Here is a 17,500-nt window from a genome sequence, read left to right on the forward strand (position 1 = left end):
TTATCTATAGGATACTATTCCATAATACTGATGTACCTATTTTTCCTTTAAAGAGCTCTGTTTTGGGGCACCTGGGTGGCTCAGTTGTTAAGTGTCTGCCTTCAGCTCAGGTCATGATCCCAGGGTCCTGGGATCGAGCCCCGCATCGGGCTCCCTGCTCCGCGGGGAGCCTGCTTCTCCCTCTGCCTCTGCCGCTCCCCCTGCTTGTGTTCCTGCTCTTGCTGTGTCTCTCTCTGTCAAATAAATAAATAAAATCTTAAAAAAAAAAAAAAGCTGTGTTTTAGTCTTGCCCTCTGATTGGCAAATTGGCCAGTTTCTCCTAATAAGTCTATTAATTTTTATTTTATAAATTCTGAGACTTTTATTAGGTATAGTATACTTACAGTTATTATAATTTTCAATTAAACTGGACTTTTAATTTTCATGAAGCAATCCCATCTATAATATCAATTTTTCCCTTAAAGTTGAATTTGTCGGAAAACACCAGCTTTGTTTTGAATAATATGTACCTACCATCAGTTTTCTTACTTTTAGCTTTTCTGTCCTTAAGTGTCACTTGAGTTTCTTCTAACTGAACTGTAGCTGGAGTTTTAAAAGCCATCTAACAGTTCCTATTTTGTAACTGATAAGTTTAGTCCATTTATTTATATTGATTGTGATTGCAGATATTTTGGACTTACTTCTGATTTGTTTACTTTTCATTTCAGCTTGTCTCTCTTCTACAAAATTTCTTTTCTCCATTTTTCTTTGTTACTTTTACATTTATATTTATATCTGCATCTAGGAAAACAAGAATGTTAAAATCTTCTTGGCATGTTCCTAGATCCCTTGAACTCTCTCCTGCTTCAATAATGTTAGTATCATCTAGAATTTTAATTCTGGGTTATTTGAAATTCCTTTCCTCTTTTCCTTCCTCCCTCCCATCCATCCTTCCTTTCTTCCTTCCTTCCTTCTTTCCTTTTCCTCATAGTTATTTTTGTTTGTTTTAGATAGTGAAAGATTTTCCAATTAATTTTATCACTATTACTACCTTTCCTTAAGTATTGCAGCATTTCTTGGATGTTTTTTTCTCTTCTTATTGGTCCAGTTCCTCAGAAACTATTTTCAATGTGCTTTTCAAATGACAAATTTTCAGAGGATTTAAATGTCTGAAAATATTTTTTATTGTATCTTCACATTTGACTGACACTTTGTAGGATCCAAAATTGTGATTTCCAGGGTCTCTTCATTTAATAGTTAAAGTATTTCCTCATTGTAGTCTTACACCCTGTGTGGCTTTTGAGGGAGTCTTAGTTAAGTTAATTTTTGTTCTTTGGTAGTTGTTTTGCTCTTTTGGTCTTGAGACACAGAATCTTCCTTCTGTGTTTGATATTTGTCTTAGTCTGTTCAGGTTGCTATAACAAAACACAGACTGGAGAGCTTATAAACAACAGAAATTTATTCCTCACAGTTTGGGAGGCTGGGAAGTCCAAGATCAAACAAATACGTATTAAACACCTACTCTATCTAGTCATTGTTCTAAGTGTTTAAAATAGACCTATAAACAAAACAGCCCTACATATTTTTCACTTGTTGAATTTATAACTTGATTGAGAGGAAAGAGGTTGCGGAGTCATGATCTAAAATAAACATAATAAATAAGTAGAGTATATAGTTACACATTATTAAGGTTAGAGTAGTTTGAGATTGTTGTAGGGACCAGATAACAATTTAAATACAGTGATCAGGGTAGGCTTCATTGAATAGGTTACATTTGAACAAGATTTGAACAGGTGAGAGAGTAAGTCTTGGGATGACAAGAAAGAGAGTTCTGGATAATGAGAACAACCTGTGAAAAGCCATGAGGTCAATACATTCTGGAGTATAAAAACAGTAGGAAACATTATGGTTAAAACTGAGCAAGGTGGGAGAAATAGTAGGAGATGTGGCCAGAAAATAAATACTAGGAAAGACAGGACATGTAGAGGATTTCAGGTCATTTTAGAATTTGTTTTTTAAATGAACTAAATCCAGAGTTTATTCAGTTTTCCTTAGTTTTTACCTAATATTCTTTTCCTGTTCTGGGATCCCCTCCAGGTTACCAAAATACACCTATTCAACACTTACACTTAGGCTTCTCTGGGCTGTGACAGTTTCTCAGACTTTCCTTGTTTTTGATAATTTAAAAAGTTTCAAGGAGTCCAGGTCAGATATTTTTTGGAATGCTCAGTTGGAATTTTTCTGATGTCTATGTCATGATTAGATTTTACTTTAGGTTATAATTCAATACTGCATTACATTTTGTGGTTATGTTGTTCTGACTTTGGCCATTGAGAACTCTTCCAGTTGGTTCTTCTGTCCCTTTGACAAACCCCCATTGTTGTGTTTAAATTGAACACTTCCTTACTTTCTGGCACTATAAGATGCTTCAAGCTCATTTTGTGTGTTTCCTGCCCCAGTTCTAGAATCAGCCATTTCTCCAAGGGACCCTGGTTACTTTTATTGGGGAATGGTTAGGAGTCAACATCTGGATACTACATGTAAAAATTCTGACTTTTAATCAGAGTAGCAGTTATAGGGTTTTGAGAGAAGAGTGATGTGTTATGATTTACAATTTGAAAAATTTCCTATAACTGCTATGTTAGACTAGACTATAGGAGGGAAAGAGTGGAAGGCATTAGGAGGCTGTTTGACCATTAGAAGGCTGCTATATTATCCAGACCAGAGGTGATAACTTGGATTAAGGTAGTAGCAGTGGAGGTGGTGAGAAGTTGTTGGATTGCAGCCCTTCACTTGGAAGACAGTTTATCTTCATTATTTTTTCAAATATTTCTTTCTTTTTCCAAGAAATTATCCTCCTTCTAGGACTTTATTATGCAGATATAAGCATATCTATATCTGTCCTACCATGTAACTATTATATTTTCATTTTTTGTCCTTTTCTACTATTCTATGAGATAATTTCTTAATCTAGTCTTCTAACTCATTAGTTCATTCTTTAACCATATCCATTCATTTACTTATTCTATTTGCTTTTTGTGTTTTTTATTTTACCAATTATATTTTACATCCTAAACATTGTTGCCTTTATCTACTGTCACCTTATTGCCCATCTCCATCCTTTGTTTTATATTTTTCTTTAGCAATCATCATCATTTAATGTACTAGATACTTTTTCTTATTTTTCTCACTTATTGTCTGTCTACCCCTAGAATAGAATATAAATTCCATGAGGGCTGGGATTTTTGTTTTTGTTTTTTCATTGCTCTATCCCCTGAACTTACCATAGTACCTGAAATATAGTAAGAGTTCAGTGGTTTTTGAATGAGTGAATTGATAGAGTAGATGGCATAGATAATCTTGCACTTGAGAGAGGAGGGACATGGCATTTTCATTAAGGGAATTTATGCTACCTCTAGTTTTAGAGAAGTATATGATTTATTTATTGGGCTGCCCTAGTGACTGTTATTATACCATGTGCTTAGCCTTGGGCAAGGTCACCTTTGGAATCTGACTTTTAAGTGTTGTTCAAATATACCCATGTCTGAGAAGGGAAATATAAAGATGATAAGTGGGAAATGTCAAGTGGAAAGTATAGTCAAAGATGTGATAGTCTCAAGTAGTCTGTTTGACAAGCCTTAAGATTATATAATTGTATCTGGGGCTTAATCATTTTCTGAAATAGAAACTGAGAGTTATTTAGTCTCTGAACTGGGTGCCATTTAGGCAAACTGGATGGAAATCACCTCTTTTATTGAGTCTTCCTTCTTTCGCTGATTATTTTTTTGCATTTAATAGCTTCCATGTTATTTTTTAAAACAATTACAATTTCACTTTTCTCTTTGCTTTGGCTTTAACAAGACTTCGTTGGGGGAAGGGTGGGGAAGAACTACTAACAAGGATGGCTTCTTTTCTTTTGGAAGACTTCTTACACTGTAAAGTCTTTTTGTCCTGATTTCCCATCCCAACTTCTGTTATAGAGGAGACATTCTTTTAGAATATCTTTACAAAATTTGAGGGCTGCAGAACAACACTTTGCTTTTAAGACAGCTTATGTTGTGCTAACATATCTGTTTCATTTGCATACACACACATAAAGGAGCACACAGATATGTATAAATCTGCATCTGTGTACACTTAACTTAAAAACAGACTTTTATAATGCTGTTTACCCAAAAGTTAAAGGAAGGTGTGCCTCTCCTTATATGTGTGTTTGTTGTTGTTGTTGCATTATCTCCATTTCTTACTGATTTCTGGTTTGTTTTCCTCCGCCTTTGCAGTCCTAAAGATTGATGCCATTTTGGGGTCTAATTACCCAACCTGTTCTCAGTTACATTTTCAATGTATTTTTTCTGAAACGCCTGCAGCTTATGGCACTGCCCCAAATTGCTTGTTCTGCTGAGGTCCTTGCTCAGCACATCTTTCCGCAATCATGTCACCTTCGATGAAGTCTCACTTTCCGTACAGTCTTTTTTATTTGCATTTACATATGTCAGCCAAATCCTGTCCTTTTGCACTTGGCATTTTAATTAAGGTTTCTTTACCATGAAGTTACTGTAATTTATAAGGAATTGGTCAAAAAATGGAAAGAAGAAATCAATAGGAAGACATTTTAATGTATCATCTAATTATTTTTCCTTTTTCAACTCTTCCGTATTAAAGTGCGTACATAATGTTTTTCAATCTAAAAGTGTTATTTTATTTCATAGTAATTGGGTCTTCCCAGGGTGTATTTCTTAATTAAATGATACATTTAAAATTTATTTTATTAAGAAATGGTGGTAGTAATGCAAAAGCTGAATTCCCATCTCCCCAAAGGGACAGTTAAATAAATCCTTAGGTATGTAGCATATACAGTATTTAAGAATATTGGCAAAAAAATTACATGAACTAGAAAAACATAGCCTTGAGTGTAAGTTTAGCTTCTAGTTTCTGGAAGGTGTTGTTTGATCCCATTTAGCATGGGGGAAAATGGTGCAGGCAAGATATGTTACGAATAGGAGCTGGGAAGTGTTTAGAGGACTTGCTCGGAAAATGATATATCAAGCGAATAAATATATGTAAAGTTATAGAAAAATTCAATAGCAAAATCAACAAGCTTGTGTATGTACTTGGTGTATATAAATTCTGTCTTGCTGATAGCACAATTCCTATTATGTCATGGTGTAAGTAGTACAGTGCCTGGCATCAAGTCCACATGGACTCTGTCAACTAACTAGTCAATCGATTGATGATTCTATGTCTCATCAGTGAAGGACATAGCAGTTTGGTGGTGTTTCATGTTCTGCCTCTGTCTTGTGTTTAAGCATCTCATTACTGTGTCATAAGGACCCAAGGAAGCAAGTTAAAAAATATATAGTAAATGAATACTTTTGAGGAATAGTTCAAGGGGAAGTATTTACAAATTTGTAAAACTTATTTCTAAGACATGGAGAATATTTGCATACATCACTGCTTTTAATGTGATCAGTTTAGGTTATTTAATTCACTTGGCTTTCTCTTTGAGAGCAATTCAAGAATAACTGGCATTGACCCTGATTTTATTTATACTTGATGCCATGATTAATAGCACAAAATAGTTCACTTTCTTTTCTCTGTCAGAATATTTTTGATAAATGGGTTGCCTTGATCATATGATATGAACCTTACTCCTCAATTTTCTCAGTCATAATGCTACCTCTGAACAAAATTGAGATTTATTGGTGACCCTCCAATCAGGTGAATAGAGCAATAAAATAAAGATGACCAATATAAATAAAAAAAAAATAGGACAAACTTTTCTTTGATGCATTTCTTTCCAAATATGGGGGAAATTTCTTGATATTCTGTTAGTGGCTTTGTAATGAATTTTCCACTCAGTAAAAGAATTAATCATAAAACATGTTTGAATTATTTTTCTTCACTGAGGAGTGTGCTATTTTGCACATTAGAATGGGGAGCAATGCAAAAGGAATAGATAGGATCACTGGCTTTTGTCTTTTGCTACTTTCTTGACAAGGCAGATTGCTCTAATAATACAAAGGTGCTTGGAACCTGAAGTAGGCCACTGTGCAGGGTATAGACCCATGTGGGCAGCCTCAGGAGTGAGTTACCAGGAAGGTTTTGTCAAATCCTTTAAATCTGAGCACAGGCCAATGGTGTAGCTATTAGTGCAGGATGACCTGATTGTTAGCTGGGCTTCTCCTGTGAAGACTTTGTGAAGACACTGAAAAGAGAAAATGCTTAATATGGAGAAGTATCTAGACTGGGTGATTTAGGGTGTAAACCTCTGTCTTTCACATAAATGTTGGGTTAGGTGCAAGAGATAATGTGAACAGTGAGACTTTTTCTTCTGGTAATATTCTTTCCATTTCTGTAAGCAGAAACAACAACTCCTTGGCTCCCTCTGCAGGCCAGAGCCCTTGAGGTGTAAGAGGGCTTTAATGTCTCTGTACCTAGCACACTGTACTTATAGGAAAGTGGTACTTTAAGTGCTTATCTGAAATATATTTGTGCCAAATGGAATAATGAGCAAATATATCTATTTACTTCTACTTACATTGTTAAAAAATGAATTTTTCTGCATGAATGTTTTTTCTAGACATCTGGAAATGCCACTCACTGAAGATCCTTATGTTTTCTTTAATATTTGTTAATGACAACTTACGACAAAGCTTTCTACCATTCTTGCCTTCTAAAAGTTGGAAATGAACAGATCTTGAGCCTTTCTCCATGTTTCAGTGTGTTATAATCCAGGCCTGGGTGATGGCAGGATGGGATGGCCAGAGGTCTAAGGTTAGACAGACCCCTGGCAGTAGAATGAGTATTGTTGCTAGTAGTGGGAGAAGATTGGGCAAGGGGACAATGGGAATCAGTGATGAGCCACAGTAAACAGCCTGCTAATGATACAGAAGCCACATCCAGCTAACCTGGCAGGAAGCAGTAGTTTGAAATCCAGGTAGATGAGACTGTGGCAGCAGGGAGTTCTGGCCAGAAAGAATAGAAATTCGGTCACAGAGAGAGATCAAACACCCAGGAAAACTGGAGAATGAGGCAGGGTCTCAGAGGATCTGGATCCCTAACACAGGCCAAGTGGAACGTAAGACTAAATCCCCATGGAAAGCTAAGAATGGAACCAAAAAATTAGGTTGGCTTCTCAAATCTCCATTATGCAAGTTTAGGATTAACAAAATGAAATCTTCCACTTTAGAATTTGGAAGATATTGAAGCTACAGGCAATAGTTTAGGATCTGAAGCAGCAAAGGGTTAGAGTTGATAAGCCAGTCACTCCATGGATGAACTACATGAACTTCCTCATTCTATGGGGATACAAACCTGTTTCCAGAGGCTACTTCCTCCCTGCCTTGTTCTTTCCCTCCCTCCCAACCCCCCTTTCTTTCTTTCTTTCTTTCTTTCTTTCACCTATCTATTCATTTATCTATCATCTCTATCATCTGGCTGTCTGTAAAGTATTAGCTATGTTTCACTGCTCTCAGAGTTCCATACTTTTTTTTTTTTTTTTAATTTGACCCCATGTTTAGTTTCTGGGAGAGTCTTCTCTCACATCTCTCATTGTCACCTGTCACTTATCCCTGAGCAGTTGTATCTGTTTTGAGGTGTTCTCTCCTGCTTTCTCATTTGTGTCTTCTATTTGTTGTAGGTAGGAAAACCAGATGACCAAGCTCTGTTGACCTGTTAACAGTAGACACTTTGGAAAAATAGTTCAGTGGCTTTTCACATATCCAGAGACCTCTTAATCTGGAAGATGCAACAAGGACAACGTTATTCTTTTAACTCTGCAGGAAAATTCTCTTCGATGCAAAAAAGAATCTCAGAAAGATCATGCCACAGATCTCCTGTATTTCATTTATAGGTGAGTCTCTCAGTCATCTATCCAGATTTTATTAGTATTTACACTTTACTGTTCAAAGATATTCCTTTGATTCAAGAACAAATCCACGCCTTGATGTAACTCAGAATTGGTACAGGGAGAAAGAGGCAATTACTCCAACCTAAATATTTTATAAAGAAAATTCCTTCCTTTGTGTTTAATATGTAGCCTAATACTAAACACATTACATCATTTATTTACATAAGTTTTTCTTTCAATCGGCATTGGATGTTATTTTGAGGTTTGGAATGATAACACAAAGTTATCCAAAAAGGCATTCTTTGTTGCTTATATCCTTCAAGTCTTTATGTTCTAGCCAAAAAGAAACAGACAAAAATAACAGTGGTAATGATGATTAACAGGAGTAGAAATAGGAGCACAGGGAGGTGTACAATTAAGCAGTTGAAACTATACTATCTACAGGTTTACGTCTTTCCAGTTATTTTATTGACTTTCCCATCTGTTCCAGTTTTTCTCACTTCTGTTGTCCACTTTGCTCTTTGTCATTTTCTCCTTCCTTGTGTTTTTGTATTTTTTATTTCTAATTTTCTCTTCAAATAATGCATTTCCTTTAAATGTACTTTGTCATTATTTTATCTTACCCCATTCTACCTCTTTTATATTCCATTTTAGTTGCTTTTTGATTGTATCTTTTCAAAAACTGCATCAAGGATCAAATAAAACAAAACTCAGCAGTAATTCAAAACTGGAAATATTATATTAAAACTGCTAGCCTCAAGGAGATATTTTACATAAATATGTGTTGCAACTTGACCTCAATGTCAGGCAGCTGGGCATTTTGCCTGGCTGAGGGAGGCAGAGATTTGGAGGATGGGAAGGTTTTATGGCTTTTTTCATCTGTAGTCATATCCTTGTGTTCTTTTAGCTCAGAGGTAGCAATGGGAAAGGAGATACCAGACCATTAAGAGTGGGCTGATGAAATTGTTGGAAGTTTGGTGAGTTTTAAAATATGTACTTATCTGTAGCCAGCAAATTAACTCCTGTAAGTGATACTACTTACTACCTTTAACAATTAACATTCAGTTATAGACATGTTTAAATCCCCAGCATATCAGTCCTGCTTGTATTTATAACTACCCTCATGCTGTTAGTCAAACCTAAGATTTCTTTTGTGGATCAGAAAAGATCTTTAGTACAAAACATGTTTAAATTACTAAGTAGACTTGGATTGCAGAAAAAGTGCTAGGAGAGTATTTCAAATGACTAAAATAGGTTTTAAAAAAAGACTAGAATTAGTGACTAAAATAATTTCCTTCATGTCCTCAATAGGAAGAGATTACTACCTCATCTGTCCAGAATGACCATTCAAAAAATATCAGATATGCCGCTGACAAAAGTGTCAGCAGCAGTGGCCCCAACCACCTCCTACGCATTCTCACGCTCATCCTGGACACTCCCTTGCTTTCCTGTCTTCACAGCACATACCACTCTGAAAAGAAAACAAAAGGTGCTGCCTGTGATGAAGGTATGATATACATGTAAAGAAGGCAATGGTAATGCTGTTCTTTCCTTCCTGGGCTTAGAAAGTAGGTTATATAAAGACTTGCTTCTCAAGTTGACATTAAAAATGTGTAAATCAAGTGGCAACAGATCCTGTATTCCTTCTGGCATTGAGAATGTATGTGAACCTTAGCAAAATCTTTTATCTATTAAAATGAGGTAACTGTAACAGATGATTGCAAAAGTTCCTTTTAAAGGTAACCTTCTGTGATTCAGATGCAACAGATAGAATAGCCAAATTAGAAGATAAAGGATTGTTATCTTATTTATTTATTTGTTTATTTATTTATTAGAAAGAGAGAGAAGAAAGAGAGGGTGGGAAGGAACGGATGGGGAGGGAGAAAGAATCTTAAGCAGGTTTCACACCCATCATGGAGCCTGAGGCGGGGCAGATCTCATGACCCTGAGATCATCATGACCTGAGCCAAAATCAAGAGTCAGAGGCTCAACCAACTGAGCCACCCAGGCACCCCAGTTGTTATCTCCTTTAAAAAAATTTTTTTGAATCCTTTTTAAAAGTAAACTAGTATAGTTCCACATCCTGAATGGTGGCATTAGGAACCCTGTGGATCTGTCCCCAGGAAAACAACTATAATTGGTAAAAATTATAAAAGACAACCAGTTAAAATCTCTCAAAATTGTCCTAAGCAAATACAGCAAATGAAGAAACATTTATTTGAAAAAAATGTACCAAATCTTAGGAAGAAGAGTGTCTGTGGCACTTGAGCCATGATGTACTGCTTCTCTGCTCACCCCCCTCCAGGTGGGTGTGACCAAATAGATGAGGCTTCAGGTGTTCTCAGCTCCAACTAAGGGACATAGTATCTCACCTGGAGGAGCAGGTCACCAGCATTTCTCATTACCTCTGACACCAAGTTGAAGAGGCAAAATTCTGAAAAAATGTAACCAAGAGGCTACGGGCTCTTTTCTCCCTATGCATGGAATGAAGGCTCTGCCCCAAGTGTGGCAGGCCCAGAATACTGGGACTCTGATTGCCCTCAGCCCAGATCATTCATACGGTGGTTTCATGCTGGGAAAGGGAAGTCTAGAAAAACGAATTCAAAGGACTCTATCCAGAAAGGGAAAAGACAACCCACAGAATTCGAGAAAATACTTGCAAGTCATATTTCTGTTAAGGGACTAGTGTACAGAATATATAAAGAACTCTTATAATTCTACAAAAAAGACAACACAATTTAAAAATGGGCAAAAAAATTCTGAATAGATATGTCTCCAAAGATGATATACAAATGGCCAAAAAGCACATGAACAGATTCTTAACATCATTAGCCATTAGAGAAATGCAAATTAGAACCACATAACATTTCACACAGATAATAGCAATTGTTTTCACGTATATGGAGAAATTGGAACCCTCCTACACTCTGGTGGGAATGTAAAATGGGCGCAGCCACTTTAGAAAACACTCTTGTAAGTTCCTCAAAAGTTTAAAAATAGAATACCATATGACCCACCAATTTTGTTTCTAGACGTATACCCAAGATAAATGAAAACATATGTCCACACAAAATCTTGTACAAAAATGTGCCTAGTGGCATTATTCATAATTCCTAAAAAGTGCAAACAACTTAAACGTCCGTCAGCTGATAAATGGTATATTCATACAGTGAAACATTATCATCAAGAAAAAGAAATTCATCAGGAAAAAGAAACGAATGACTGACACATGCTACCCTACAACATGGATGAACTTCAAAAACATTATGCTAAGTGAAAGAAGTCAATCACAAAAGACCAAACCATTTTAATGGAATGCTCAGAATAGGTATATCTATAGAGACAGAAAGTTGCCTAGGGCTGAAAGAGCTGGGTTGGGATGCAATGGAGGAGTGATTGTTAATGGATACAGGTTTCTTGGGGTAATGAAAATATTCTAAAATTGATTGCTGTGAGGTTGCACAATTCTCTGAATATACTAAAAACTTTAAATTGTTAACAGTGTGGTATATGAATTGTATATTTAAAAAGTTTTTGAAAAAAAAAGTTCTTGTAAAAATGTAAATGTGTACTTTGACTAATGTGTTGTAATTATGTATTTTTCCATTTTGCTACTTGACTTTGTACTTAGTTTATAATATTGCTAACATACAAAATTTTTATCTACTTGAAATTATCATCAATAATTTTCTTTATGGCTTTTTTGTATTGTGTCTTAAAAAGGAATTTCTTAATGCAAGATTGTATTAAAGTTCTCTCCTTTTTTTGTTCTAGTTCTTTTGTGGGTTTTTTTTGTTTGTTTATTTAAATTGTTATTCTATCTGAAAACAAATTTTTTAAAAATCTTTTTTCCGGGGGCTTCTTGGCTGGCTCAGTTGGAAGAGCATCTGACTCTTGATTATTTAAATAAATAAAACTTAAGAAATAAATAAAAATCTTTCTCCCTAATTGGCAGGGCCACCTTTATTGTATACCAACTGTTGACAATTTTTTAGGGCTATTTCTAAAAACTCACCATCTAATCATAAAAGTACTTCACATCCTTTTAATGACTGTCACACCAAATGTGTTTCAATTGTTGGTAAGTATTGTCATAAATTATCTCATCTCTAACATTTCAGAATTTTTATGGCTTTTCTTGAATGCTTTTTTCACTGTAAACTTTTTAATCAGTTAAACTAGTTTCAAAAAATGGATATTGAATATTCTGTTACTTTGTCGGAGTCATATAAAATGTGTAGATTATGGTTTAGAGATCTTTAAAACAGTGAGTATTCATATGCAATAAGAAACTGTCTATTTGCGGCACCTGGGTGGCTCAGTCAGTTGGGTGTCTGACTCTTGGTTTCCGCTCAGGTTGTGCTCTCAGGGCCCTGAGATGGAGCCCTGCATAAGGCTCTGTACTCAGCAGGGATCTGCTTCAGATTCTCTACCTTTCTCTCTCCCTCCCCTCTGTTCCTCCCCCTGCTCATGTTCTCGCTCTCTCTCTCAAATAAATAAATAAATAAATAAATAAATAAATAAATAAATAAATAAAATCTTAAAAAAAAAGAAACTGTTTATTCAAGTCTTTTATGTCTGAGTCTTAAAGTTATCTGCATATAGAATTGACATATTGCTTGTTAAGTTTATTTCTAGGTTCTGTTTATTTTCTTTTGTTTTTGGTGGCTTATAAATGGGATTTCTCCCCATTTTTTCTGTGTAATTATTTGTAAACAGAAAAGCTGTACTTCTATATATTAATTTAATAACTTGATAATCTTTTTCTAGTAATTTTAGTTGATCCTCTTGGATTTTCTAGTTATGAAAATAAAAATTTTGTTTCTTCTGTTTAATTTTTATGTATTTTTCCCTTTTCACTTCTCTAATTGTATTGGCTAGTACTTCCAGAAAAAATAACTTAAAAATTCTAGTGAAGAAAAAAAAATTCTAGTGAAGATGGCCAACCTTTTGTTATACTTTAATGAGAATGCTTTTAGTGTTCATCCAGTAAGCATAATACCAATTTGTTTTTAAGACATATATTTTATTTCTTTAAGGAAGTATACATCTATATCACAATTTCATTAAGAAATTTTAACAGGAATCAAGAGAGTTGCATTTTCTCAAAGTCTTTTTGATGTCAAGAAGCCTGGAGCTATGTCCTTTTCCTTTGACCTTTATCAATTGTAGGCAATAGATAATCACTCCTAGCTAGTTTAAACAGAAAAGGATTTCACACCAGATATTTCATGGCTTTCAAAATCTTTTAAAGAGCTAGAGTTTCTGGTTCTAAGTTGAGATTCCAAGTAAGGCCCCATCCCTTTGTATCATACTTGCTGCCCTCAGCTGGAAAGCAGCTGCCAATGCCATTCAACTGAAGTTTAATCAGGAAGATGGTATCCCCTGGGTCCACAAAATTCTACTTCAAACCATATCACAAAGTGGATCCCCATTCCCTGCCTCTCTTCTTGCTTAACTCAGTTCCAAATTCAGGCCTCAAAATCTCATTTGCGTGCCTGATTGGTGGAAACAAAATCACACCCCGGTTCATAGATTCAAGTGTGCCTGGGAAATGCAGATTTTAGACTCCTAGCCTCCGAAGTACAAGGAAAGCATACCCCAAAGAGGGCTTAAATGGCTATTGAGAGAGGCAGTCTATAAAACCTGCCACACTATTAATATAGTTGAATTATATTAAGAGAGCTTGTAATATCCTAACAGCTTTCTAGAATGAACCCAAGTTCATATTACTTTCTACTGTCCTAGTCAAAGGTATAGGTCGATATTTTGCATTAATATTATTAAATGTGACTTTTTTTCCTTTTTTCTTTACTGTTTTTACTTGGTTTTGTGATCAATGAATTCATAGAGAGTATTTGGAAGCTTTCCTTCTGATATATTCTGAACATTTTAGATAGTTGGAGTTACTTGTTCCTTGAAAGTGTAATGGACTTCACTTGTGAACTGTGTGGCCTCTATCATTTCTACTGAGCAGCTTTGTTATTTTTCTCATTCCATAAATGTTAGACAGTATTCAGTGTCTTTCTTTTGTGGTCAATTTTAGAAATTATTATTTTCCTAGGAAAGAAGGCATCTATTTTTTCCAGGTTGTCAAACTTAATTGCATATATTTGAGCAAACTATGTTATTATTTTAATTTCCTCCCCATCGATAATAATTTCTTCATATGTTTGTCTCTGTGTGTTGTATCTTCTTTTTTCTCAATTAGGTTAGATATGGGCTTAATTATTTTTTTGCTTGCTTGTTTTTTTCAAAGAAGTACCTCTGGAATTGATTTATTAGTTTTTTGTTTTTTTTTTCCAAATTCATTCTTTCTGTTTCTTTAGGTTTTATTTTTTTTTAACGTTTTCTATTTTTGGATGTGTGTTGAATGATTAACTCATTGACTTTCTTTTCTACAACAATTAGCATCTAAATCCACAGATTTTTTTCTCTATATGTTATTATTATTATTTTTTTATATTTTGTGTATTCAAAATGGTTGGGTATTTCAGTTATTTTTTTCCTGAATCAAAATAAAAAATACTGTCCAGGCAAAAGATATTTTCGGTATTTTCTTTTTTTGTTTCCTATTTGTGTTAATTTGTAATCAGATAACTTTATCTTAGTATTTTATCTTTTTATAATAAATTGATATTTTCTTTATGGAATGATATAAAGTAAGATTTTAAAATACTACATAAAAACTTGAAAGAAAGGTATTTTCTTTGTTTTCAGAATATAGAGATTAATATATCTTTTTGATCTGCCCTGTTACCTTATTTAGATTTCCTGTTTGCTCTTTAAAAAAAAAAAATCTATTTGATTCTTTAGTGGCTGAGGGAGGTGAGTTAAAATCTCTCATTGTTATTAATCCTTTATTTTCAATTGCATTTACTAAAGTGTTTATACATTGAAATTCTATTTAATCAGATATATATTCACAATCTTTGTAAATGTTACCATTTATTATTAATGAAGTTATGTGACTCATATATTTTTGCTTCAGTTTCTACCTTGACTAATATTAATATTCTAAACCTTTCTTTATTGCATTTATTTTTTAGATCATTAAGAGTAAAAGTGGTAATTTCATTTTCAACTCTTGTGAGTCACTTGTCTTAATTTTTGCCTCTTTTACACAGGCTACTATTGGGTTTTGCTTTTAGATCCAATCTACTTGTGTTAATAGAGTAATTTATCCTTTTTATATTACTTAGTATGATTGGTATTTTTTGTTGGTCTTAATTTTATTATATGTTCAATTTTCTTGATAAAAGTGAGAGAATATATAAGAACAGTAGATTTAATTACATCTTCATTAAACTGCAAGAACTGATTTTTCATCTTCTTTTTTATTCTGATTACCTTATTTGTCTTTAACTTTCTCAGTCCTTGTTTAATACAGGATAAAACTGGCTTTGAATGTTTGTAAATGGTTTCTCTCATTTTTTTTAATGTTTTACCTTTCATGCACATTTCATTAGGATTAGAGAAGAATCTGATTTCATTTCTCCATTCTAACTCAGAAACCTTATCATTTTTCATGGATGCATAGCGTATCATATCATAGATGTTCTAAATTTGTTAAAATATGCCTAATTTGTCAATATTATAGGTAATGCTAAGTGAAATATCATTGTACCTATATTTTGGTGTAATTATGCAAATATTTCTATAGATTAAAAACCTAGAGGTGTAATTTTGTGACTATTTGTACAAATTTTCACTCTACCAGCAATATATGAGAAAGGTTGTTTCCCTATAGTCTAATCAACAGCGAATATTTTTGATATTTTAAATCATATTTTTTCACTTTGATCAATATAAAAATGACATTTTGTTTCTATCTCTGTTTCTCTATTGGTAGTTTGTGTGTGTGTATTAGTTATGTTGTCTGTTTTTATTTTAATTTTTCTGTGAATTTTTCTTAACTAGAAACAGCCCCAAGAAGGAAGTCTTTGAATGGAAGCACTAAGACTAGAAATGTGGATCTGTGTGTGTACAAGGCCAACAGGATGATGCAGGGACTGAGGGACTGAGTTTTTTACTGCAGTTTCTCCCAGTGCACTGGCTGTACATCAAGTTGGAACTGGGGATGGCAGCTTTCCACCCATGGGACTGCCAGGTAAAGCCTTTGTAATTACTGATGATTGGGCCTGAAAGAGCATAACAGGATTTTGGCTTAGAGCCAGACTTCTCAGTGAAAAATTACATATGTTTTAAGCTAGAGGTATGATTCTGATTTCAAGATACAATACAAAGCTCTAGTAATCAAAACAGTATGATTCTGGCACAAAACTAGACACATAGATCATTGGAACAGAGTAGAGAGCCCAGAAATAAACTCATGATTTTTCTTCAGGCCTATGTTTACTTATTTCTTTTTTTTTTTTTTTGTTCAACTTTTTATTTAAATTACAGTTAGTTAACATACAGTGTAATATTAGTTTCAGGTGTAGAATTTAAGTGATTCATCACTTACATACAACACTGGGTGCTCATCACAAGGGCCCTCCTTAATACCCTTCACCCATTTAGCCCATCCCCCCCACCTCCCCTCTGGTTACCATCAGTTTGTTCTCTATAGTTAGGAGTCTGTTTCTTGGTTTGCCTCTCTTCTCCCGCTATGTTCATTTGTTTTGTTTCTTATATTCCATATATGAGTGAAATCATATGGTATTTGTCTTTCTCTAACTGACTTATTTCACTTAGCATAATACTGTCTATCTCCATCCACGTCATTGCAATTGGCAAGATTTCTTTTTTTTTTTAAGATTTTATTTATCCATTTGACAGAGAGAGAGAGATAGTTAGAGAGAGCACAAGCAGGGCGAGTGGCAGGCAGAGGGAGAGGGAGAAGCAGGCTGCCCACCAAGCAAGGAGCCCGATACAAGCTTCAATCCCAGGATCCTGGGATCATAACCTGAGCCAAAGGCAGCTGCTTAACCAACTGAGCCACCCAGGTGCCCCAGCAAGGTTTCATTCTTTTTGCTGGCTGAGTAATATTCCTGTGGGGTGTGTGTGTGTGTGTGTGTGTGTGTGTGTGTGTGTGTGCGCGCGCGCGTGCACATGTCACATCTTCTTTATCCATTCATCAGTTGATGGACATTTGGGCTCTTTCCATTATTTGGCTATTATTGATAATGCTGCTATAAACATTGGGGTACATGTATCCCTTCAAATCAGTATTTTTTTATCCTTTGGGTAAATACCTAGTAGTGCAATTGCTGGATCATAGTGTTGTTCTATTTTTGACTTTTTGAGGAACTTCCATATTATTTTCCAGAATGGCTGCACCAGTTTGCATTCCCATCAGCACTGTAAGAGGGTTCCCCTTTCTCTATATCCTCACCAGCACCTGTTGTTTCCTGTTAAACCCGTGATTTTATGGTCAATTAATCTATGACAAAGGAGGTAAGAATATACAATGGGGAAAAGATAGTCTCTTCAATAAATGGTGCTGGGGAAACTGGCCAGTTACATGTAACAGAATGAAACTTTTATACCTTCTAATCACCTTTTAACACTATAGACACAAATAAACTCAAAATGGATTAGAGACCTGAAACTGTAAAATTCTTAGAAGAGAATACAGGTAGTAATTTCTCTGACATTGACTGTAGAAACATTTTTCTAGATGTTGTCTCCTAAGGCAAGGGAAACAAAAGCAAAAATAAACTATTGGGA

General features: G+C 34.7%; 1 long non-coding RNA gene across 1 annotated transcript in view; it reads left to right on the top strand.

The window, feature by feature from the left end:
• The window catches only part of LOC123848302 (uncharacterized), a 286,642-nt gene that overhangs the window by 136,075 nt on the left and 133,067 nt on the right, over window positions 1–17,500 (top strand). Inside the window, exons 5-8 of the long non-coding RNA XR_010409500.1 lie at window positions 7,619–7,831; window positions 8,736–8,805; window positions 9,140–9,335; window positions 15,749–15,938. This is a non-coding gene — a long non-coding RNA (uncharacterized LOC123848302). The remainder of the gene's footprint in view (window positions 1–7,618; window positions 7,832–8,735; window positions 8,806–9,139; window positions 9,336–15,748; window positions 15,939–17,500) is intronic.

The sequence above is a fragment of the Mirounga angustirostris genome, unplaced genomic scaffold (assembly GCF_029215605.1).
Source record: "Mirounga angustirostris isolate CCGP_5_RB_7025 unplaced genomic scaffold, mMirAng1.0.hap1 SCAF_2, whole genome shotgun sequence".
In the NCBI taxonomy this organism is placed as follows: Eukaryota; Metazoa; Chordata; class Mammalia; order Carnivora; family Phocidae; genus Mirounga; species Mirounga angustirostris.